Here is a 25,517-nt window from a genome sequence, read left to right as displayed (position 1 = left end):
AAAGAAAAACAAGAAAGGAAGCAAGTTCATATACCCTTGCAGCTATTGCAAGAATTAAATATTTTTGAAAACATTAACATTATGATTTACTTGCGTATATGTTGAAAAACATTGAAGCTATGATGATTTGCAGCTCAATTATTAGATAGTTATTTTAAATATTTTTATTATCTCTATGGGAGCTGTATGATATAGTCGTCCGATTTTGATTAAATTTAAACCGTAATTCAGATATATTTAGCCATTACCATATGTCGAACTAATAGAAAAATTAAAAAAACAGCAAAGTTATAATTTTTGTTGTATTTTTTTCCTATTGTTCCTATGGGAGCTATATGATATAGCCGTCCCATTTTGATGAAATTTAAAACGTAATTCTGAAATATTTAACCATTACTATTTGTCGAAGAACTAATAAAAAAATTAAAAAACAGCAAATTTATAATTTTTATACCCTTGCACGTCCGTTTACAAAATTCGAACGAAATTGTAAGCACATAACCTTTGCGTTAATAAAAATTCGGTCGCTTGTCGATTTTTAGCTCAGATATTCGATTGTTCCTATGACATTTATATGAAATCGTTTTCCGATTTTAATAAAATAAAAGCGTAATTCTGAAATTTTAAACCATAACTATGCTCAAAAGAACTAAAAAAATTTTGAAAATTGAAAAGTAAAATGTTTTTAAATTAATTTTTTAAGTATTTTGATTGTTTCCAATGGAACTATATGCTATAGTCGGCCGATTGTTGTTCCTAGGCGAGCTATATGATATACTTTATAGGGTCGGAAATGACTCCTTCACTGCTTTGCAAACTGACTAAAATAACAACACCCTCTTCATAGAGTATAAAAAAGCAGAGTTGTAATTTTTTTATTTTTTTCCGTTTGTTCCAATGGGAACCGTTTGATCCGGCTTGTTCCGAATTATGTACTTCCTGCAACACGAAAACATATATTGGAAGTTTCATGTAGATAGCATTAAAACTGAAAGACTAGTTTCCGTAGAAACGAACGGACGGACAGACGGACATGGCTAGATCGACTCTCCTAGTGATGCTGATCAAGAATGTATATGCTTTGTTGGGTCGGAAAGGTCTCCTTCACTGCTTTGCAAAGTTCTGACTAAAATTAAAATACCCTCTGCAAGGGCATACACTTTAAAGCATGTGTTAAAATCATTTCAAAAATGACCTAAGTCCAAAAGAAACGTGAAACTATTCAAGCTCGCATTTACGTTGTCCCTTATATCAAAAAAATTATAGAACGAAAAAAAAAAACTATCTTGCGAACGATTTGTAAGAAGATGAGGTCGACAATAATATTTTGGGAGGATCATGGGATATTAAAGAAAACAAAATTTTAAATTTCTATATGACCATTTTTGTAAATTATTTTAAACCATATTCAAGGCTCTGTTTTCAAAAAACTTGGGCAAAAGAAGCAAATAGTGATTTCTTAAAAAAATAAGTAGGATCAGGCCTTTTTTTTACACAGAGAGAATTCTGATGTTCTCAGCTGAGTTGAAAATTTGCTCAAAACAAGAACAAGAACTTTTGAGTAAAAAATGTTCCTAAAGTTTTTGAGTCAAATTAAATGGTTCTTAAAATGTGGTTGGTTCAAAAATGTTTTTAAAATAAGATCGCCCTTCATAGAACAAGAACATTCCGTTATTAAAATGATTGGAAAGGGAGTAAGTGTCTTGGAACATAAAACATTGGGTAAGCTATTAAGATCCCGGGCTTAAATCCCAGACAAGGTAATCAATTTATAATTTTTTTGGTTTTTATTTTGCTAGCGTTCTGCTTTTTTTAAATTTTGTAACTAGTATAGTTAATAAAAGCTATTTGATTGCAAAAAAATTCTTTTGAATTCTTAGCCGGCTATGTTCTAAAATAGTAAAATAGTCCTCGGTTCCGAATCCCGGTTGGGTCGGCTTGGTGTAAAATAAATAAGTTTGCTTTTCTGTTTTTTTACTTATCGGCTTATCATATACCCTGTCATTCTAATTTCATATGAAATTAAGGAGTAAAGAAAAAAACAAGAAAGAACGCTATAGTCGAGTTCCCCGACTATTAGATACCCGTTACTCAGCTAAAAAACATCAAACTAAATATTTCCCCATCTGTCGGACTGCATAACCAACAATTAAAACCAAGAGCGTGCAGCATATTATATATATAATATTTTTGATATTAACCCAAAAAAAAAATAAATCCTTAAGAAAAAGGCTGAGCCACGGCAATTTTTCTTAAAATATCATAAACTTAATTTAAGGGGTGGTGCGGTCTTACATTTTTTTTTGAATCACCAATATGTTGAGAATATTCTGTACAAACTGTACAAACGAACGGAGTTATAACGTTTAACGTTTCATGTATGAAAAAATTTGAATGGGTTTTCCCGAAAACGTATTTTTTAAAGTTCGTAAACATCATAACTCAAAATCTACTGACCCGTTTTATTTGAAAATTTAAAGATTACTGTGGGATGCGGTAGTGGAGTAACAAAGACAATCACAATTAGTCTCAAATTCTGATTAATTATCTATCCCTTTTTGTTCTCGATAATATTAAGAAGTTATCGATAGACTTTCGTCGCCAGAATCTCGTAGAGAACAGTTGACAAGGTCACACGTATTTTTTGTTAAGTTTTAGCAAAACCGTCGAATGTTGATTAAAGGCAAGTATTAAATATTATATCAAAGTCAGCGTTCTTTATTAAAAGAGGACCCTGCAATTTTTGGGGGCTCTTCCGATAATTGCCTTTTATTTGACAATGCCTTAAACATCAATTGGCAAAACTACGTGGAGTGCGGTAAATGCAGAGAGCTGATGGAATTTCGCAATTCTGACTGGAGAAGCTCTGCAACTCGTCATAAGCAATTGGCTTATTATTGGATAGTGACTAAGAAGACAGGAGTGGTCCGCAAGGCGGAAAAAAATTTCATCAGAGCGAAGCGCATTGCAAGCTATGGCAAGGTACAGCGCAAATACACACAAAAGCTACGAGTAACTTACAAATTTAGTTTATCACTAGTAAATTTGTTAAAAAAATATATTTTTTATTTTTTGTAACTTGGTGTTAAACCATTTTATTTAGTTTCACAAGAACAATACACTTTATTTTTCACATTCGAAATTTTTTACTTCCGAACTGATTCTTGATCAAAGATGGACTGCGGGCTTAATTCTAAAATTTTTAAAACCTCGGCCAGAAGCTTTTCTTTGAGCTTCTAGAACTTTTCCTTATGTTAGAATATAAGCTTAGGATGAAATCATGGCATCCTTTTGTGAAATTCAAATATGCTGACCGATGTAATTTGTTTGGGCTTGGATCGCAATAGTTTGAACTTAGAACGCAATTGATTGGGCTTCGAGTGGAAACTTATGTTTACTTTAAGTTTTGTTTGTGTATCTTGGTAGGGAAACCAAGAGCGGACCCCAAAGCCAAAGGCATGGGCAAAGACAAAGGCAAATGCAAAGGCATAGGCAAAGATTGTTTAAATTGAATTTTGAAAATTGTTTATTAATTCCATAAGCGGCCCTGTTTCACGGGTTGGTTAACTTACACACACATACAAGCTGAGACATTTGGTGGCTTGGGTGTAGAGAAAAATCGAGAAGCAGCGGTACTAGAGCTGGAAAGATCAAGGAGCAGCGGATCGGGCTGGTAGCAGTTTCAAAAGTGGCAAACAAGGTATTGGATCTGGTTAAGTCATCGTGCGAGCGTGCATGATATTATAAACTGAGGGCTGGTGCAAGGATTTTGACTGCAGACGAGGGAATCCAGAAGGTTCCAGTAGAGTTTGGACCACTTAATTGTATCTGTGACGCTACAGAAAGCGGTGCACACGTAAGAGCGAGGAGACGACGAACAGAGACGACATCTGTGAACGAGACGCAAAATCTTTGAACGAGAAGCAGTACTTTTGGTGAATTTTTAAGTTTTTTGCAAGCTGTTGGGGTAAAATTGCAAGTGTTGCAAGCAGTGTTGTAGACACAGGGTGGTTTTTCTATTTACATTTTGATTTGCGACTTAAATTTAAAAATACTTTGTATTAAACTTAAAATTTAGCAGGCTAACGTTGTAAAATGATGTTGAAGAGTTACGTCTGGATTGAGAGCGGAATTGCAAAAGACATTATTGACCCACTTCGGAGTAAATAACAAATTCTAAATGGAGCAGCGAAGATGTTTGTGCGTAGCTGGAGTAACGTCAAGGACTGCAAAATTTGAAGTTGGCTTTGCTGAAGGAGTTTGGGCTAAAACTGTTCTCTGCAAAAGTCTATAAGGGTGAAACCTTGCACGAATTATTGTATGCGCTGAAAAACATTTTTGAAAAACAAAAGCTTCATATAGTATTTTGTAGAGGGTATCCCGGACGCTAGGTCCAATTAGGCAATGTTGTGTCAGGCTAAGATCTTAAAGGATTTAAAGCTACAAACTCAAGCGTATCAAAATTCTCGTGGTTCATCCAAGCCAGGAAACAAGTATGGCTCGGAGAGCGGCAAAGTTGTGAGCGACATGAATAAAGAAGCGGGTTGCTGAAACGGTTAGAAACTGTTTCAGGTGGGGAGATTCCTCGCAAATGAAGAAAGACTTTCCGGTAAAGGAGAAATGTTTTAAGTACGATCAACCAGAAGAAGAAGTTGTTTCAAAGCCATCGCGTGCATCCTTTTCTTGGAGCCTGGAACTAAAGTCTGTGATCTGCATGAATTCAGAATTCAAAGGACTTGTTGATACAGGTGCCGAATCGTGCTTGATGCGTAGGCGTGTGTTTGTGGAAGGTTTGTGGAAGGATATACTATAATTGCCAAACCGTTGAAGCTTGAGTTTTCAGATTGGAAGCTTTATGATCATTCGCTTGCAACAGAAATTCATACTGATGCTTCAATGTTTTGATTCGGATCAGTCTTTCTACAGAGATAACTTGGGGCATCCAGTTTTTTACATGAGTCGTAAAACCAAGCCTTGCGATGAAAAGTATCATTCCTATGAACTTGAAGAGCTAGCAGTCATTGGAGCCTTGGTAAAGTGGCGAGTGTACGTCTTAGGGAAAAAGTTTAAGATAGTTACGGACTGTAACGCCTTTCCCATGACAATGAGAAAGAGGGAGATTCCAGTCAGAATATCAGGATGGGCAATTTACTTACAAGATTTCAATTACGAAACAGAGCACAGGTCAGTTTCCAAGATGAGACACGTCGATGCGTTGAGTAGAGTGTCTTGTTTTGCGGTGACAGATAGTTTGCGATGAAAAGTATCATTCCTATGAACTTGAAGAGCTAGCAGTCATTGGAGCCTTGGTAAAGTGGCGAGTGTACGTCTTAGGGAAAAAGTTTAAGATAGTTACGGACTGTAACGCCTTTCCCATGACAATGAGAAAGAGGGAGATTCCAGTCAGAATATCAGGATGGGCAATTTACTTACAAGATTTCAATTACGAAACAGAGCACAGGTCAGTTTCCAAGATGAGACACGTCGATGCGTTGAGTAGAGTGTCTTGTTTTGCGGTGACAGATAGTTTGCTACATCGCTTGCGAGAAGCGCCGTTGCTTGACGATTGGACAAAAGTGCTAAAAAGTGTTGTTGAGACTAAGGGCTATGAACGTTCTACGTGGTAAACGAAGTTTGTTGAAGGATCCCAAAAGGAGTTGTTAGTAGTTCCTTCACTGACGGAAAACAAAATTATTCAAATGAGTCACATGCAAGGTCACTTATCTTCTAAGAAAACCAGGATTTGATTGAGGAGTCGAAACTGAAAGTCAAAGTAGCGCCAGTGGTTGATAGCTGCGTCAAATGCATCCTTGTAAACGCGAAAGCTGGCAGGCAGGAAGGGTTTCTAGCACCGATCGATTAGGGCGACAAGCGGCTAGTAATATACCATGTTGATCATGTTGCCCCAATGGAGTTAACCAAAAACCGTTATAATCACATTTTGTGATCGTATATGCCTTTGCTAAGTATGTGTGGCTGTACCCTACTCGAAGCACAGGAGTTAAAAAAGTTATCCCTTGCTTGGAGTCCCAGGGTGTTTGTTTTGGAATCCTTTACAGGATAGTTTCAGACCGTGGAGCTGCATTCACATCCCATTTCTTTACAAGAGTACTGCGATCGAAAGAAAATTTAGCAATTGCTTATATCGACACGGACAAGTAGAAGGGATGCGCAACTATACATAGTTGTTCCCATGGTATACAAACTAAGCCAAAATAGCCCAGGTTGCTGGTATAAGCATGTATGTAAGTTTCAGCAGATCATAAACAAGTACAGTTGCGGAGTTCATGAAGGCATACGGGGCGAATCCAATGTCAGGCGGGCCGATTGTGATGCGCTAGTGGAGTAACAAGGACAATTAGAAGTGGTCTCATATTCTGACTCATTATCTATCCCTTTCTGTACTTGATAGTATTAGGAAGTTATCGATACCCAGGTCCAACCTGAGAATAAGCGAGTCGACACTAGAAGAAACTCGGCTCCAGAAATTCGTAGAGAACATTTGAGAAAAGCACATGTATTTTTTGTTAAGCTTAAGCAAAACCTCCGAATGCTGATTAAAGGCAAATATTAAATATTATATCAAAGTCAGCGCTTTTTATTAGAAGAGGACCCTGCATTACTTCTTCAGATAAATCGGCAGGTAATCACAAGCAGTTTTTTTTGTTCACGTTCGCGTTGTTCACTTCAAAGTGCTCAAAAAATAGAAGAAAAAACTCTTCGTGATTACCTGGAAAAATGCTTATTCATTTTTTTCGTATAATCCGGACAGTTATGATGTTCACCGCAAACCAACTTTTTGTCAAGACACCTCCGAAGATTCCCGGTCACCGGCTTATTATACCCTTGCAGAGGGTATTATAATTTCAGTCAGAAGTTTTCAACGCAGTGAAGGAGACATTTATATATATATATTCTTGATCAGCATCACTAGGCGAGTCGAAATAGCCATGTCCGTCTGTCCGTCCGTTTCTACGCAAACTAGTCTCTCAGTTTTAAAACTATCTGCATAAAACTTTCCCAAAAGTTGTCTCTATATTTCTTTGTATATAAGTCGGAACGAGCAGGATCGGACGACTACAGCATAAAAATAAACAATTGGAAAAATAAATAAAAAAAATTTATAATTATTATTTTTTAATTTTTTTTAGTTATTCGACATATAGTAATGGGTTATTATTTCAGAATGACGGTTTAAATTTCATCAATATCGGACGACTAAATCATATAGCTCCCATAGAAACAAAAAACAAATAAATTTTTTTATTTAAATGTAAATTCTATTTTGTAATTTTTTAAAAATTCTTTTTGACTTATTAATAACTTGACAGTTCTGAATTACGCTTTTAATTTTATTAAAATCGTAAATCGATATCATATAGCTGCCATAGGAACTATCGACTAATTAAGCTGCAAATCATCATAGCTTCAATGTTTTTAAACATACTACGCAAGTAAATCATAATTTTAATGTTTTCAAGAATATTTAGTTTTTGCAAAAGCTGCAAGGGTATATGAACTTCGGCTTGCCGAAGCTTGCTTCCTTTTTTGTTTTCACTATTTTACTTTGTAAATTTGTTATTACATTCTTTAAAAGTTGTAAACTAATATGTAATTAAATGTATAAAATTAAAATATAAATGTCGCCCCAACATATAAAAATAGGCGTTTTTTTCGCTTTCAAAAACCTTACCTCGCTTAAAAAACAGATCCCGAAAATGTAAGGTTTATAAGTTATTAAATATTGCCACAAAAAGTGTTTCTTAGTCCCATAGTGCCCTGTCAGGCTGAGTGCCTGGCTTCCAAATACTTTTCACACTTCGCTTCTCTCCCTAGAGTTCTCCGCTCAAAATCAAATCTCTGTTTGTTACAATGTCTAAGGATGCTGATATATGACAACCATACCACAACCTCTACCGCTCCCTTGGCCTGAGCAGGACAAAGTCTCATAGTCAATGTGGCAAGTTTTAAATGGAGGCGCTAAAAAGTATAGCGTACCCTGCGGCGTGCGTTTCTCTTTACACATAAAATGCATATGCAAGTTAATGTTTACAATAGTCGTAAAAGTTTAATGGATTTTGCCAGCCACTGCGGGAGAAGGGATCTGCGGCATAGGACCGTAACTTTCGAAATCTATTTTTGTTCGAGAAGCCGTGTTTGTTTGTGTGCGCTTGATGGGAATTTAGGCGATGTGCCAACATCACGGATATCCAAAGTGTAACGCTTTTTTCAAAACAATGAGAGTAACTTTTGTTTCTTCTCTTTTGGGGAATTTCCTTTGTAAAACCCTTACACTACGGGGAGTATTTCCATTTTTCGAATATTAACTTATGGTGTAGTTTTTTGCATGAGGCTTCTAAGATCAATAAGTTTTTTAATTTTTTTAGGCTATGCAAATTCAGTGATTTCCAAACGAATTGAACCAAACTTACAAGTTTAATGTGCAATCATTCTATTAATGCTTTGTCAAAAATATATTCTATGGGTATATGGCGCTTTTGACGTACTGGACAAAACAATTTAACATATAGCAGCCATAAGGACACCTGGTCAAGGTACGGATTATTGTGTTAAAAATATTTTAATGTTATTTTAATAAGAATTTAAGTAACTATATGAATTTTATATGAAGTAGAGTCTATAATACACTATTATATATATAAAAAAAAATAATCAAGCAATTTAAATGTTTTTTTTTAAATATTATTCGCAATTATATTTTGTTAAAAAATTTGGTTCTAGCTCTTTAGGTATATTTCATATTTTGATACGAAAATATTTTAATTTATTTTTCTTTTAAAAAAGTCGAGGATTGCATTTTCTTGCCAAGAGTTAAAAAGCTCAAATTCAAAAATGTAGTTTCCGCAGACTGCTGATTTTGTGCACTTTGAGACAATTTATCCTTGAATCACAATTAATAGCTCTACAACGTACATTTGGACGCACGTTAATGGAACCTAAATGACGTTTGGTATGTCGCCGATATTTCATTCCAAGAAATTACCTTTAAAACCATTTGCAGTGCAATCTCTTAGCATTTGCACTTCGACAGTAACAGCTGACTTTAACGGAAGTAAGGCTTAAAACTAATCTGTCATACACAATTTTTTGGTAGCTATACACTTTAAAGATTTTTAAGGATGTAAAGGGCTTATGACACTACATCGTTGGCCTCATTCATTGCTCATTTTTGGTTTTAACCATACGATTTTACGTAAGTGCGAGCAGGACAACCTGTGCCGATTCCAATGTGCAATGAATGAACAAAATTGTCTGAACCGATACCCGATAGTACAAAATATGCACCGGATTTTGGTATAAAAATACCATTCAATGAAATACCAACGGGGACGATACATCAATGAGCAAACTTGTCTTCAACAAGAAAGGAAGCAAACTTCGGCAAGCCGAAGTTTATATACCTTTGCAGTTATTGCAAAAACTAAATATTCTTGAAAACATTAGATTGCGTATATGTTTAAAAACATTGAAGCTATGATGATTTGCAGCTTAATTATTCGATAGTTCCAATGGCAGCTTTATGATATCGTTTTCCGATTTCAATAAAAATAAAAGCGTAATTCTGAACTGTCAAATTATTAATAAGTCAAAATAATTAACAAAAAAAATTACAAAACAGAAAAAATACATTTAATTTTATATATTTATATTTCATATATTTTTATTATCTCTATGGGAGCTAAATGATATAGTCGTCCGATTTTGATGAAATTTAAACCGTAATTCTGATATATTTAACCATTACTTATGTCGAAGAACTATTAGAAAAATTTAAAAACAGCATAGTTATAATTTTTTTTGTATTTTGTTTTCCGATTGTTCCTATGGGAGCTATATGATATAGTCGTACGATTTTGATTAAATTTAAACCGTAATTCTGATATATTTAACCATTACTTTTGTCGAAGAACTACTAGAAAAATTAAAAAACAGTCGTTTCGACTTATATACTACCTGCAATAGAAAAACAACTTTTGGGAAAGTTTCATGCAGATAGCTTTAAAACTGAGGGACTAGTTTGCGTAGAAACGGACAGAAAGACGGACGGACAGACGGAAGGACAGACGGACATGGCTAGATCGACCCTCCTAGTGATGCTGATCAAGAATATATATACTGTATAGGGTCGGAAACGTCTCCGTCACTGCGTTGCTAACTTCTGAGTGAAATTATAATACCCTCTGCAAGGGTATATAAACAGCAAAATTATAATTTTTTTTTTTTTCGATTGTTCCTATGGGAGCTATATGCTTTAGTCGTCCGTGATTCACTACCGAATTTACTGCTACTCACATGTAGCACATGTATCCTTTATAAAAGAATAAGCCGCTGAAGAGGAATTTGGTCGCTGAAGCAGAAAAGCTGAAGCTTATGTTAATTTTCTCATAAGAAGTTGCTAAGCGTTCATAAAAGCTTCTAAAAACTTCACACATTCTTCGTGCAAAATCTTATTCGCTCTAATAGATAGGTATTTTTATTTGAACCGGTACAATACCAGTACCCGCAACTTGTTTTGATTCCTGTATCGTAACTGCAATGGAAATAACAAATACTTAAAACCGTAATCGAAATATTTATACTGATTGTAACCGTAACAGTAACCGAAACCGATATTTAATTCGGTTTTAATCCTTTAGCCCCTTAATTTCCTTCGTAAACAAAAAAAAACGTTGGAATTTGATAACAAATATGTGAACGATTCGGAATCATCCTGATTCGGATTATTTGGATGGCTCTTAAAAAGTATGAAAAAACAAAACTTGGCGGTGGTCATAAAAAGTGTATCATCAATCGTAAGCACAGCGGCGGTAACGTGGGAATTTGGGCAAAGACTCCATAATACACTTTTATAGAGTCTATGGTCTGGGGTTGTATTGGATCAGCTGGAATTTTAAAGGACAACCTTAAGGCCAACGATACCCAGCTCCAATTAAAAAAGAGTGCGTTTTTTTTGAACAGGACAATGATTCTTAACACATCGCGTATATGGTTAAGGAATGGCTGCTCTACAACTGCAAGCTTATAAAAACTCCTCATCAGTCTCCAGACCTCAATCCAATTGAGCACATTTGGAATTTGTTAGATAAAATGTTTAAATATCGTCGAAGGAGTGCCTTAAGAAAGTTCTACAGTCTGAATAGGGAAAGTTACCAAAGAAGGATACAAAAGTGTTGCTACACAGTATGCAACGGCGTCTCCTTGTAGTTATAGCGGCAAAAGGAGGTCCAAAAAATATTAAAGCATAAAAAATAATAATATGGACTACTTTTATGATTTAATTTTGTGTTAACTTGTTTTTTTGATGAATTAAGTAAAAGTAAAATCCCATGTAACGGAAAGGATCAGGAAACTTGTAATAAAATATATATAGGAACGACAAAATCAAAACTAAAGACAAGAATAACACAACATAACTCTGACATTTGGCCACACGCCAAATTTTGACGACACAATGATTGTGCAAAAAGAACAACACTATAGAAAGAGATTTACATTAGAAATGTTACACATTAGAGACTCACAGACTTATATTAGACTAAATTATAAGACTGATGTTGACTCTGCCCATATATACAGTCACCTGTTGACTAACAAAAAACAGTACAATGACTCCACGTTCGAACTGTGCAGTTGTGTAAAGAATGTATGTTTTAAATAACTATTATTTGTAAAAATTGGAATTTAATATAAGTTTTGTTATGTTTTTAAAATAGTTGAAATACATCGGATGAAATAATAAAAACCCTGTCTTTAATTTTTCACAACAAACACATGACCTCGACCATAAAGAAAAAGGTCACCCAAAAATCATCTGTAAAAGTAAACATTTTTAAGTTTTTAGTATAAAAAGTAGCAAATGAAAATGTATTTGAAATTTTCTTGAGTTTTTTAAAAACTATTTCGGCATTTAGATGTATTTGTGTACACCCTACAAGTAGTTTAAACTTTATCTGCCCACTGTAGCTATCTGGATGAAACATTCCCAAAAGATTAGTTTCTATCGGTTGTGTATAAATCGGAATGTACCGGATCTGACGTCTATATCATAAAGCTCCCAAAGGAACAATTGAAAAAATAAATGAAAAAAGTATAAGATTGCTGTTTTTAAATTTATGTAAATATACTTCCATTTTTTTAGGGTGTGAGTTTTCGGGTTTTGTGTGGCTCTAACATTTTTTATTGGCACTGAAGTTTCCGCGGTGCTCTGGATTTTGCTTTGGGGGGTACGTTTCTATTTAAATGGTAAAACTAATTTATTAGCATGAATTAACCGAAACAGAAATATACTCAGCAAGTGTTCTAAATACATACATTATCTACCTTTGTTGCTAAAACTCATCTACCTTAGTTCTGTAGTGATTGAATGCATCCATCATTTAATGAAATTCATACACTCAGAAACAAATTTTCTTGATTTTAGAACTTGACCCTAAAAATTATCCTCTTTTGTGTATTAAGGAAAAATACTTTAAAAATGACCTAGGGCAGTTTACATGGTCTTAGGTAATTTTTTCACAAATTTATATGACAGGGTTAACTCTAAGGCCATGTTAATTAAATTTTTCCTTAAGTGAATGCCAATCAACATAATTACACTTGTGAGTCATGTGTAGTGCCACGCCCAAACTGAAAAGGCAACAAAAGCAGCCTAGTCGGGAGGGCTCAAAGCCACAATAACAATAACATTAGCAATTGCCACCGAAACTGTAGTTGCCAGTTGCAGTATGTACAAGTACCAAGGAATTTCAGACATCTGCCAACGGAAGCTGAGGCGGTCAGAAAGCTTATAATGGTGATCGAATGTCAGATACCCAATTTTTTTTCAAATTCTAATGTGTATATTTACTCCATGCACGTCCGCCCATCTAGGATATATTATTTATTGGCCGGCCACTTTCTCCGATTGTCAGACAAACGAGGCCGTTGCGGAATACCCGGCGGTATATTCTATGCACAACAACGAGTGCACACAGAGAAGTTGGCCGGATGCAGAGCTGATGTCAATGCCTGCGCCTGAGCACTAACGATGGCTATAACTATGAGCAGTATCAATATTGACAGGCCTTTAATATGGCATTTTATGCAATAAGAAGAGACTTTGTTAGAAGGCAGGGGTGGGGGACTGGTGACAGTCTGCGACTCTCCACTGTCTCTTGGCAGTGCTGCATTTTTAATGAGCACCAGTGCAGGAGGCGCCTTTTTCTGGCTTCCGCTGTTGCATGGTGGCTGATGACTGTGAATTTCCTTTCGTCTGCGATTGGAAATTTGGCAGCCAATAGGAGCGGTGGGACGGAGGGGGTCATTAATTTGAGTGGTTTCCGCAACCTCGGAGCGGATACTTCACGTCACAGGCGACCTGTCTTTGATGCCTCGAATCTCCTTGGTTTTAATGGCCATTTAACAGGAAAGGAATCAAACTTCAGCACGCCGTTGTTCATAATGAAATATTCTTGAAACATTAAAATTATGGTTTACTTGCGTATATGTTTTAAAACATATCAATTAATTGATAGTTCCTATGGCAGCTATATGATATCGTTTTCCGACTTTAATAAAATGAAAAGCGCAATCTCGACTGTCAAATTATTAATAAATCAAAAAAATTAAAAAAATATATATTTTTTTTTATATTTTTATTGTTTTTCCATGGAAGCTTAATGTTATAGTCGTCTGATTTTGATGAAATTTAAACAGAAATTCTAAAATATTCATCCATTACTATATGTCGAAGAAGTAAACTAAAAAATTAAATAACATCAAACTTATATTTTTTTTCATTTATTTTTCCGATTTTTCCTATGGAGAGCTATATGCTAAAGAGTCTTTTGGGAAAGTTTTATGCAGATAGCTTCAAAACTGAGAGACTAGTTTGCGTAGAAAGGTACGGACTGACGGACAGACGGACGGACAGACAGGTGGAAATGGTTAAATAGTTCAGAATTGCGGTTTAAATTTTTATTAAAATCGGACGAATGTATCATATAGCCCCCATGGGAACAATCGGAATATTAACAAAAAAATATAATTTTAAAAAATTGTATCTTCTCTATTTTATAATTTGTTCAACAAATTTTTTCTTTAAAATAGTAATAATTGAATAATTAGACTTACAAATTTAATTTATTTCAAATCAGAAAACGATATCATATAGCTGATATCGAGCTGAAAATCGTCATGGCTTCAACGTTTTTCAAGGATATTTAAATTTTGCAAAGCTGCAAAGGTATATAAGCTTGCCGAAGTTTGCTTCCTTTCTTATTTTTTTTTTTTTTAATTTATAAACAATAAAATTTATGATATTTTTTGCCTGTCTGCAACATAACTAAACTCTCAAACACTTATGTATGTTTGGCCGTCTCTTTATGTCTGCCATACTTTTAAAGCGCTATATACAATTAGAATTAAAAAAAAATTTTAATTTGGTTTGTTAATGTACATATTAAGAATACACACTGAAAATTCCGGTAAATATTTTCGAAGTTACACCTAAATTTTAAAAGGTGTTTCAAAGTGTACAAGTACAAAAATTAAACTCGCTTTACTCAAAATGGTGCATTTAAAGTCGGTGACCAACATTACTCGAAAACGGCTAAACCGAGAAGTCTCAAACTTTAACACGAGCTTCTTACATATATTTTTTAGTAATTAATCGAAATTAAATTTTTATATATATATATATTTTTAGACCGTTTTTTATCAAAAAGTCGTAGAACAAACTTTTTTGTACCGACCTACCCAACAAAAAAAAAATATTCCAGAATTCCAAAACAAGTCCTACAAATTTTTTTAAACTGACAAACGACGAGGGAAATGTATTAATATGTATGTATTTTTTAAATATACAAAAAAAAAGTATTTTTTATTGTATATGCAATATATATGCATATATTTTGAATAAAATTTAGACTGTGCTAAACAAGTGTAATATTTTTTTTAGTATATCACTTTCACCTTTTTCCTGAACCAATTAATTTCCTCAAGTCTTGGTATGCGATCTTTATTTTTTTAGAGATACCTTTCGATTGGTGTACTACTCGTTATGATCGTTCCATCACAGCAGATTTTCAATTCTACGGCTATATAGTAGTCTAATATGCGCATCGTCACTACGTGTACTGCTGTCCATAGTGATCCTTTTCCGATTTGAACAAAATTAAAAGCTCTAGCCATTTCGGTATCTTAATGAAATTTTTTCCGATTGTTTCTATGGAAGCTATATGATAGAGTCGTCCGATTCGTCTCATTCCGACTTAGATAAAACCTACAACTGGAAGACAACTCTTGGGAAAGTTTTATACAGATAGCTTTAAAACTGAGAAACGGACGGACGGACAGACGGACGGATAGACGGACATATCTGGACTCTCCTCTCAAAAATATATATATATATATATATCTATATTTATACCTCCTTGACTGCGTTGCAAAAACGCAAAACATTAAGAAAAATTAGATCCTGAATATATGAATAGCAACCTATCCTGCCGTGCGAAAGTATTTGATAAATTCAATTGGGGCCAACAACGCCTTACAAAGTGATTTTCCCAATGTTGCCAATAATCCAAATATAATATTAATACGCTATTATGAAGCGAAAAAAAATGACATGTCGACTTCTCTATAAAAAGTTGTTTTGGCCATCTTCTTTATACATGGCCGACCATGAGATCTGCTTAAGTAAATACCTTCAAAGGTTACAAGTTTTCGTATTGAAGTTGTCTTTTATATGCTATAAAACAAATAATTTTTTGAGTGTAGCTCAACGTGTGCGGACTGCAGTCATAAAACTCTTCAGGTATTGTACATTCTCCAGCTAGTCTGGTCAAACGCTCGCCCACTTCCCAACTGTAGCCTCCGCCCTTACCTCGTCAGAGGCTTAAGGACTATCATGCATTAAATCGTTATTCAAAAAATATTTTTGGTATATTTAAAAATACAACATTTTTCCGAGACCTTTGTCAGTTTCAATCAATTTTAAGGACTTGTTTTAGTATTCTGGAGTATTTTTTTTGAGTTGGGCAGGTCGTTACAAAAAAAGTGTGTTCTACGACTTTTTGAAAAACTAGCTTATTAAACGGGAAATCGCTAAAAAAAAGCTAAACCGTACACGTATTTTTTCTTTAACTTCTAAACTAGTAAAGACAAATTATATGTGTCATAAAAAAGGTATCAAATGCTAATCACAATGCCTTAATAAATTGGTCTCAATAAAATAGTTTTAAAATGATTTAATTTTTATATATATTTTTTTTTTACTTATTTGAAAATTAATAACAATTGTTAGATTTTTTGTTTAACTTTTTACGTTTATTGCCTTTGCGATTTCCCATTTTTGGGTATATAACAAATTTTTCTGCAAGAATGTTTTTGAAAGTTATTGAGCAACGAAAACTGCTACTTTTCTCAGGAGGAAAAGTTATAGACTTGGACTGGCCGAAGTTTGCTTCCTCTCTTGTTAGTTAAGCTTTAAAGTCTTGCCAAACGTAGTTTTTGAAACAAAATTAATATTGAAGTATAAGTAAAAGTTTTTTTTTAGTAAAAACCATGGTCACAATTTTGGTGTGCTTTGACTATATTTCAAACAAAGACATCTGGTATAAAAAAACACCTCATGACGAGGTAAAAAAGTCGTGACGATCGCACCTTCAATGTATAAAATATATTTCATCAAAATCGGACGACTATATCATATAGCTTCCATGGAAACAATAAAAATATATAAAAATTGTTTAACTTAAACGTAACTTTTCTACTTTGTAATTTTTAAAAATTCTTTTTGTCTTATTAATAATTTGACAGTTCAGAACTACGCTTTTAATATTTAATATATTTAAATCGGAAAACGATATCATATAGCCATAGGAACTATCAAATAATTAAGCTGCAAATCATTATAGCTTCGATGATTTTAAACATATACGCAAGTAAATCATTATTCTAATGTTTTCAAGAATATTTCGTTTGCAATAGCTGCAAGGGTATATAAACTTCGGCTGGCCGAAGTTTGCTTCTTTTCTTGTTAAATGTTCCCGTTCGTCAAGCTGAGATAAAAAATGTCTGTGTAGCCAAAATATCTTGATGAAACGGTCCGAATGAAAACATTTAAAAAGTGTATTAAATCATTAAATTTTCGACACAAAATTTGATATCAAATATTTTATATGTTGAAGGTGCGATCGTCACGACTTTTTTACCTCGTTAATAGGTGCTTTTTTGTATCATTAGAGCTAAAAGTTGCTTCTTTGACGGTTCTTTGACAATCAGAAAAAACGATGCTGAAGTTTAACTTTATGACTTTGCCTGCAAGTGGGAAACAAAATTGCTCAGCAGCTAATGAATAAGTCAAGAGCTGGTAATTAATTTGAAAATGTACGGGCTCAAAGAAAATGTGCTTTCCTCCATCTCCCAACTTGACGTTTAAAACCCAAAGTTTAGGCTGCAAATATAAATGTAGCAGACCAAACACTGGCTTTGCTTATTGTTAGTTTTTAAAGCTTTTCACCGCATCATATTTTACTTACTTAATACATCAGCTGATAAGTATTTGAGCCTTCCTTATCATTAAAGGCGATATTTCTTCACTTGACTAACCTTGAGTCAACTTTGGTCAAATATTTGCCTGACCACATAAACTTATTGCAGTAAGTGCCAAATGGCAATGGTAAATTTGATTTGTGATCATTTTGCAGTACTAGGTTAATACGTCAATAAATAAAAACAAGATGGTACAAACCGACTTCATAAACCATTTTAAACTGAATTTCTTGACAGCTTCTGAAATAATAAAAAAGCATTTCTTTACACCCAAACAAATTATTTCGTAAAACATAGAAAAAACAATAGAGGAAGCATACTTCGGCAACCCAAAGTTTGTATACCCTTGCAGTTATTGCACTAATTAAATATTCTTTAAAACAACATATAATTTTAATATGTGTGTTGTTTAGAAACATTGAAGATGCACCCAGAGAAAAACCCCATACAAGTTTTAAATAACAAAACTATAACTTTTTTAACTTGTTAGTTACAATCATAACTTATCATCCACTAACATTTCACTTATTTATAAAGTTTAAGAAATACTACTCACCCTTTCTTGAATTCCAATTGTAAAACGCACTACCGATGTCCTCTCACATTAAATTCAAATGACCGAGAAACAAGCAACGCGAAAGCGGTAGTTCAAATTTCGTAATTGCCCTTCTCCCTCTAACTTATTGGATTTTTGTCGCCATTTTGCACGAATCTCTTCTTCGACTTGAGAAAACTTTCAAAGAGAGAGCAATTTAAAATTTACCATTTTACAACGACAACTGAACCTTTTTCAATGGTAAAAACTAAAATCTCTTGTAAATATGAAACGGACTAGTCGTTATCGAATCGCACTTTACGATATTTTTTTGTGTGTAGTTGCTTTAGGAAAAAATGGCTTAGGGGTAAATGTCTTGAAACACCAAACATTAAGTAGCTATTAAGGTCCAGGCTTATGTTCCAACCTGTGTGACCAATTTATTTCTTTTTTTTTTGTTTTTTTTGTCATAGTTTTGTTTGTTTCCATTGTTCTGATTCCATTGCGGCAAAAAGGGACTTTTAAAATGTGCTTGATTCAATTGCAAATTGTCGCAAATCAAAACGAAATACATTATAAATAATGAATATGAGCGAGTTTACGGAAAACTTTTATGCGGAAATCTTTAATGGCATTTGCCAACTTGAACGACAACAAAGGGGAGCTGATGGTGTATTTTGACGGGTTTGCAGGAGACCACCTCAATTTCTAAAAATGAGCAAGATACTCGTATGATTGGCAGTTTTTTCCTGCCAGAGATCCAGCAGTAATAAACTGTGGTACTGCGACCAGGATTTGCGGCGCTTGTATTTGTTTCAGTCATTTTTAAGCAAAATAGATTTTATATTCAAAAGAATTCAAGAATTGCCAGCCATATTATAGCATTTATTTATTTATTATTTTAAATACGGCATATAGCCTTATACGATTCCCTGTGTGAATTAATGCGTATAAGGTTATATGTCAACTGAGTGTACAGGTATGCTGAGAGTCTTGAGAAAACTATGAGTTGTAGACGGAAAGAGAATATTTTGGAATGTCAAACTATATAGCTTGTTGCTCGGTGTATTTCCCTAATGAAATGCAAAGAAAACAAAACGAAATCAGCCTAACAAAATTGTAGCCCTGTCCCGAGAGCTCAAGCTTTCCCTTCAGCAATAGCAACAGCTATTGTCGTATATTTTTGTTGTTGCTGAGTGGTAATTAAATATTTGTTTTCTCTATAGCTATTTGATTTAAATTATAGCTAACGAAAATAAAAAAAGGACCCTACCGTGAGCCAGTAAAGTGGTGAGTGTGTGATTTTACAATGCAACACTTATAAAAATACGTTCCTCAAAAATGTAAAATTTTAAAGAAAAACTTTTTTAAAATATAAATTTATTTTTAAATATTTTTTGTAGTAAAAAAAGGATTGTTACGTGGCTAGTACATTGGGGGCTGTCCATTTATTAAACCATCACAATTTTCCCGATTTTTGAAAAAAAAAAATAAATTATTCACCTAGCAAGGGATTTGAAACCAGGATTTTAAAAGTTAAGCAATGATTGATGTTCCAAGAATTTTACACCCTAGGCTATCCTTTTGGAAAATTCCATTCTTCATTCCATTTTTAACTTTAACTTTTAAACTTTTAATTTTAGAAAAGTTCTAGTGTTTTTCTTCTAAAGCCAAAGGCGATTTTTGTCTGTGAAACGAAATTGATGAGAGGTTTAAAAAAGAACCCCTTATACTTAAGACAAAATCCTCCAGAGATCAAACCTAAATTTTCCGGTTCAGTTGGACTCCCTGGTTCAGAAAATTACACTCCAAATTTTGAATGCCACCATTTTTTATTTAAGTGTAATTCACGTTTTTCACCGGTTTTCATGCCTATTTCATTTTTAATCTCCACTCTCCAGTTCTGCTTAACTGATTTCGATCAGCTTATTTTAAAAGAAATTGAACATTCTTCAGAATTATTTATGCTTGCAAAATTGGTGATTTGTGGACTGTTCGTGGCTTTAAAGTATTTGTTAATATGATATATCTTCAAAAAAATGCCCTTTTTTTCGCAGAAATCCGTATAAAATCGGGTTACCGGCAGATTCACTCTAGCATTAGGGAACCCATCCTACAATTGCTTTCGCTTTTTTTTGTGTTTATGGTTTTCGGACTCTTAATCAGTAACTTCGAGAACTAATTGATGATTTCGGAGTTCAGGTTCGCAAGCTGAGAATATCATTGAGATATTACTAAGGTCTGCGCTTAAGACCGTTTTCTGCAGTTAGACATGTAACTTGGTCATGAGTGATTTAGACCGCTAAATCCCCATTTTGTTGGTATCCTCATTTCGCCACCCTGAGGTGTCAACCGCATTTTCACTTTGCATATTGACACTCATTCTAGTGAGCATGATAAATTTATTATTTTCCATGCCATGTTTCAGGACACCAGACTGGCAAGCCCATCCAGAATGTCCTGTGCTGGGAGCTTTGCATGCAAAAAGCGAGACACATTACCACATCATTATGAGACCGCAGGGACCAACTTGATCTCCAAAAAGTCCGGCAACTGCAGCTCCGGCCGAAGAGACTGAGGCCAAACAAGTCCTGTTCGAAATCAAACTGCGTGAAACCAAAGAGCGAACAAAATGGCTTCACAACAGCGGAAATACACGGGAGTCCCGGGGGTCAGTAGGAGAATGCAGATGCACCACAGCGCCATTAAATCAATTTGTGAGTGCCAAAGCGGCAACTTAATGTCCAGCAAGAGACCCGTGGATCTGGCAAAAAGGCAGTCGAAAGATGCGCATAGACCCCAACTTGCACACCAATTACCAAAAATGGCAAGCCCAAAACATTGAGGGTCTGAGGAGGTGGCCGCTGCTGTTGCTGGCCAAAAGGAGATTGCGCTTTTGCGGTTGTGTTAAGTTGATTTCCGGCACGTTTGTCCCGGACCCGCAACTCATACTATCAGCCACCCATACTTGCTCTACTCAGCATGGGGCCTACAAGATGTCCTACGCCAATTACGCGTGCAGCTTCAATTCAGCATAAACAGACCTGTCTTTGCTGTTAAAGCCGTCGGCATACCACTCATCATCTTTCATAAGCCATTCTCATAATGACTATCATTATCAGCCTTCTAGCCAAAGGTGTTGGTCACGCCGCCTGCGTGGCTGTCCCAGGCACCCCCCAAATATCCTTGCCCCTAAGGTGTGATGTAAATTATACGCCTTTACGTTTAGCCTCCACAAACTCGAACCTGCACTAGCCCCAGTTATTTTCCTTCTTCTTCTCGCTCTAGTTTGATGTTTTGCGGTTGTGTTGACGTGGTGCTAGGTTCAGAAATGAGCAGCCCACTCAATTGTCCTCGGAGATGTTTGGCTTTAATATTTAAAGTGGGCTTTTAGCTTGGAGTTTGTCACTTATGCCTTTGACATGTTATGTTCGTTTTGGGGTCCCGAGCCAATTAATGATATTTTCACAACGAGAGATCGAACGTTGGGCATTGATTGGTGAGACAAGTGGCTTGCTCTGAAGGACAAACGTGAAAAGCCATCTGAAGGATGAATTATCCAGCTTTCAAGAATTTTCAAATCAGCCCCAACAGGGTAACTCCAGCTCGTCCACCCAGCTGGAGTTACCCTGTCCACCCAGCTGGAGTTACCCTGTTGGGGCTGATTTAATTTGCTGCTTTCTTTAAAACAAACTAGGTGAGGCGATGTCTAGAATAACTTTCAAGCTCGTGTTGCTCAAAAACAACAGCCTAGGCTTTAATTTTCATAAGTTGCAAACCCAAAGTGAATCTGAATGGTGCAAAATGGATCTGGATGGTGCAGCTGGGGGAGCCATTGTGTCATTTGTTATGTTATTGGTTTCGACATTTTGCAAATTGCTTATTTAGCAGAGCGTAAAATCCACATAGTCCTCTGCCGACTCATCCTGTCGACCTGCGGTTTTCTTTTTGCGGGAGCCACACACACGTCAAGGAGCAGGATGTTATGTTGTTCCGTGCTCCTTCCTCTTTGCTACCCTGCCTTTGTTTGTCCATAAAAATTTTTTGCAATTCACATTGTTGTAGACTCAAAGTTAACAGCGTGTCAATTGGTTAGGTCTCCTCATCGCACCACTTCATTACACTCTCAACCATATCAATCCCATTTGCCATTTGGTGAACTGAGCGGTGTAAGATGCCACCCATCCAGAAATGTGGTCAATGCTTGAAAACTATCGCTGCAGTTCGCACTCACCTCGAATATCTCCCCGTCTCAGGCTAATTTTTGTTCAACCCTCATCTGCCTCAGATAATATTTGCTTTCCATTCTGTGACATTTGCTTCTAGCACTTGTTCTTATGCGGCGCCTAATTGCCTGCTTCTTTTTTCAGCACGTTTGCATATGCACTATGGAATGGAGACCAGTTTTTCTGGCCAAAAAGTCGTAAATCTTTAGATCTTAAAACATCCGACTTCAATTTTACGTACCAGAAATTTTAACAGAGACAAACACTGTTAGTGATCGCCTGTTAAAACAGCTGTTTGAAGTAGAGTGCGCACGTACAAGCTTAAAAACGAAAACAATCAATAAAAAAAATAACGAATTTTAAACGATTCGAAGGGTAACAGGTGTTTCCTCGTACAAAAAACGGGTGATTTTCAATATTTTTTTTTCATATAATAAATTAAAAAAATTGTATTAACTTTTTATTTTTTATTTATAAGAAAATTATAAATTGATTATATTACAGTCTTGATTACAGACTTTGTGAAATTTAAAACAAAAATTTAAAAACTTGGCTATTACGGCGTAATTTTCGGCAGTCACTTGGAAAAAAAGTCTCTCCGTGTTGACAGCAGAACATTTTCTAGGATCATCAGAAGTAAAAAAAATTTATGTTTTAGGTAAACCAAAAACTAGGTATTGGACAAGGAAAAAATAAAAATCTTCACAAAAAATGTTAATTTTGGTGAAAATTTATTGACTATTTTATTAACTATACTGAACAAAGAAATCCTTCGTTCATTCAAAATTGTGTTAAGATCAGATGAGTAGTTCTCAAGAAATCTTGAGAGCCGATTTTAAATAGACAACTTCGAGAAAAACGCGTAAGAAGTTTCAAGTGACAATACAAGTGGTAAAGCTGTATCTTCAAAACTATGACTCGGACCAAATTAAAAATTTTGTAAAATATTCTAGAAATGTTATAGAATGTATTAAGAAAATATTATATTTTCTGAAACCGGGAAACCCATGTAACCCCTTAAGCTTAATGTTTTAGATAAAAACCAAACAGAGTGGTTTGTGCATTTGCTTGTGAGTGTTGACAGATTGAATTGATCGTATTCTTTTTGTAATTAAGTGTTTTAGTAGCCCCCTAAAATTGTAATAGTTGGTTATAAAAACTCATCTTTGAAAAGAAAAAAACAGTTTTAACTCGTTTCAATTTAAGATTTTTTAATGTTCTAGAGTATTATATTCTAGTTCAAATGAATGTTAAAAATGCACTTTTGTGCACTTCCTCTAAAATTGTATTTTATGCCACGTCCTTAAGTCGTAAAATTTGTACTTTTTTGTCTGGTGTAAGTCAGTTTCGATGAAACGATTGAAGAATGGTATGCAATTATCTTTGTAAATAGATATTCATTGTATAAAAAGCATGTCACGTATTCTTTTTAAATGAGTTACTGCGTTAAGATTGAAACCAGTACCTTGTTTTAAATTGTGCTGTATGAAAAAAAAAGAGACGACCACGCCTTTTTTGTCAAAGTTTTATTACTGCACCATCGGTTTTTTAAATTTAAGCCCAAAAAAAAAAATACAAAATTTCTTAAATATACCTTTCTTTTTGTTAATAAAATCTTAAATCAAAAAGACAACCCAATTATCTCGTTTCATTAATTAATGTCACAAAAAATGATCGTTCAACCCATTGTGCAATGTGGCCAAAAACTTTTTACGGAATATTTATTTTGATGCTTTTTAATTAGGCGAAATGGTCGTAAAATTTGATATTTTGACAATGCTGGGAATTGATAATTGGGGGCTTACCAAAAACTTAAAAAAGGGATTTAAAAAGAAATAACCGCTCTATACATTTCTTAATTGTAAGTAATGTCATTTTAATGTATTATTTTTTGTCTCTTTGCAGCTCCCATCCCAAGGCTACATCGTGTAAAATTATGAAGTAACTGGCATGAATCAAGCCTGTATTATGTGCCATATGATAAAACACTAAAGCGTTTAGCGTAGTCTATCATTAAAATGTATGAAATAGATTTAAGATCAAAACAGTTTAAAAATTCGACACATAAAATTACACATTTCCAAACTTAAAATGCAACATTGAATTAACAATTTAATCTCTTGGCCTTAGTCTGCCCGCTTCCACAGTTTGTAGTGACTCCGAGGTCGGAAGAGCTTAACTGCCCAGTTCAACTTTATGCAAATTGAGACGTTTCCTAAAGTCTTCAACATAAAAGCGATTAAACTTTATAAGCATTAAAGTAGCATCTACTTTCGCGACTTTTAATGCCTTTCTTTCGAACTCACATTTCCGCTCGTCCTGAACTGTCTGCTTAATTGTGTAAATGAATGGCTGGCCATCCATCTTCATGGTAAAAACAACAAAAAATTTCAGAATAATTACAGAACGATTAAATTATAATTAAAGCGATTATTACGGCGGTGAACTGTGTTTTTTTTTAATGCGAACCTAAACGAACCTTCTTAAACTTAATGCTTGGTAGCGGCACCTTGTTTTAAATTTGTTCTATTATCTCCCGCATGCCAGCGTTTCTTGGCACTTTTGGTGTAAGTCGGGAAGGTCCAGAACTGTTGCATGTTGCACAGACAAGTTTTTCATACTTGTTTTTCGGGTGAGAGTAGGAAGGAAAGGTAGTTTTGTGACTGACAATCAATTTGCCAGTGTGTCTGGACGAAAAAGTTGATACACAAGCCTTTTCCGGTTTTCACTCGGAAGTGAATTTGATAACATTTTCGGATTTCCCTTTACCACAGGAAAATTCTTTATTTGTTTCTTTGTTCCGAAACAAAATCAGCTGACTGGCAGCTGTTTCCTATTGACTAAGGCGTTTGATTTGTCAGAGTTTTGCTGCCTCAGGGCTGATTAAATTTTGGCCCGCTGGTGTCCCTCAGCTGATGACATTAATGGTATACTAGTTTAACGCATAAAATCGAAGGAACTGGTGCACACATTTAATGTCTAAAATCAGTCAAAAAATCATTGGTAGCCAAAAATAAGAAATTATTCTTATTTTAAAGGCAGCAATGAAAGCTGACCAACAAAAGTGTTGAAAAATTTGTGTGAATCAGCTGCTTCGCACCAGTTTTGCAAACTTTTCACAAGTCGTGTTTGGGACCAAAGTTGCCAAAGACGATGAAAAAGGTCAATACACAATACGCTTTGCACAATAAGTACATTAA

At 34.8% G+C, this 25,517-nt stretch overlaps 1 protein-coding gene across 1 annotated transcript in view; it reads left to right on the top strand.

Annotated features, from left to right (window-relative positions):
* Positions 1-24,792, top strand: part of LOC128260229 (uncharacterized) — a 50,274-nt gene extending 25,482 nt beyond the window's left edge. Inside the window, 1 exon segment of the mRNA XM_052993045.1 lies at positions 24,223-24,792. The gene's annotated coding sequence lies outside the window, so the exon portion shown is untranslated.
* Positions 24,793-25,517: the final 725 nt, after the last annotated feature.

Source organism: Drosophila gunungcola (assembly GCF_025200985.1).
Source record: "Drosophila gunungcola strain Sukarami chromosome 3L unlocalized genomic scaffold, Dgunungcola_SK_2 000031F, whole genome shotgun sequence".
Classification (NCBI taxonomy): Eukaryota; Metazoa; Arthropoda; class Insecta; order Diptera; family Drosophilidae; genus Drosophila; species Drosophila gunungcola.
This window is presented reverse-complemented; position numbering and strand designations above follow the sequence as displayed.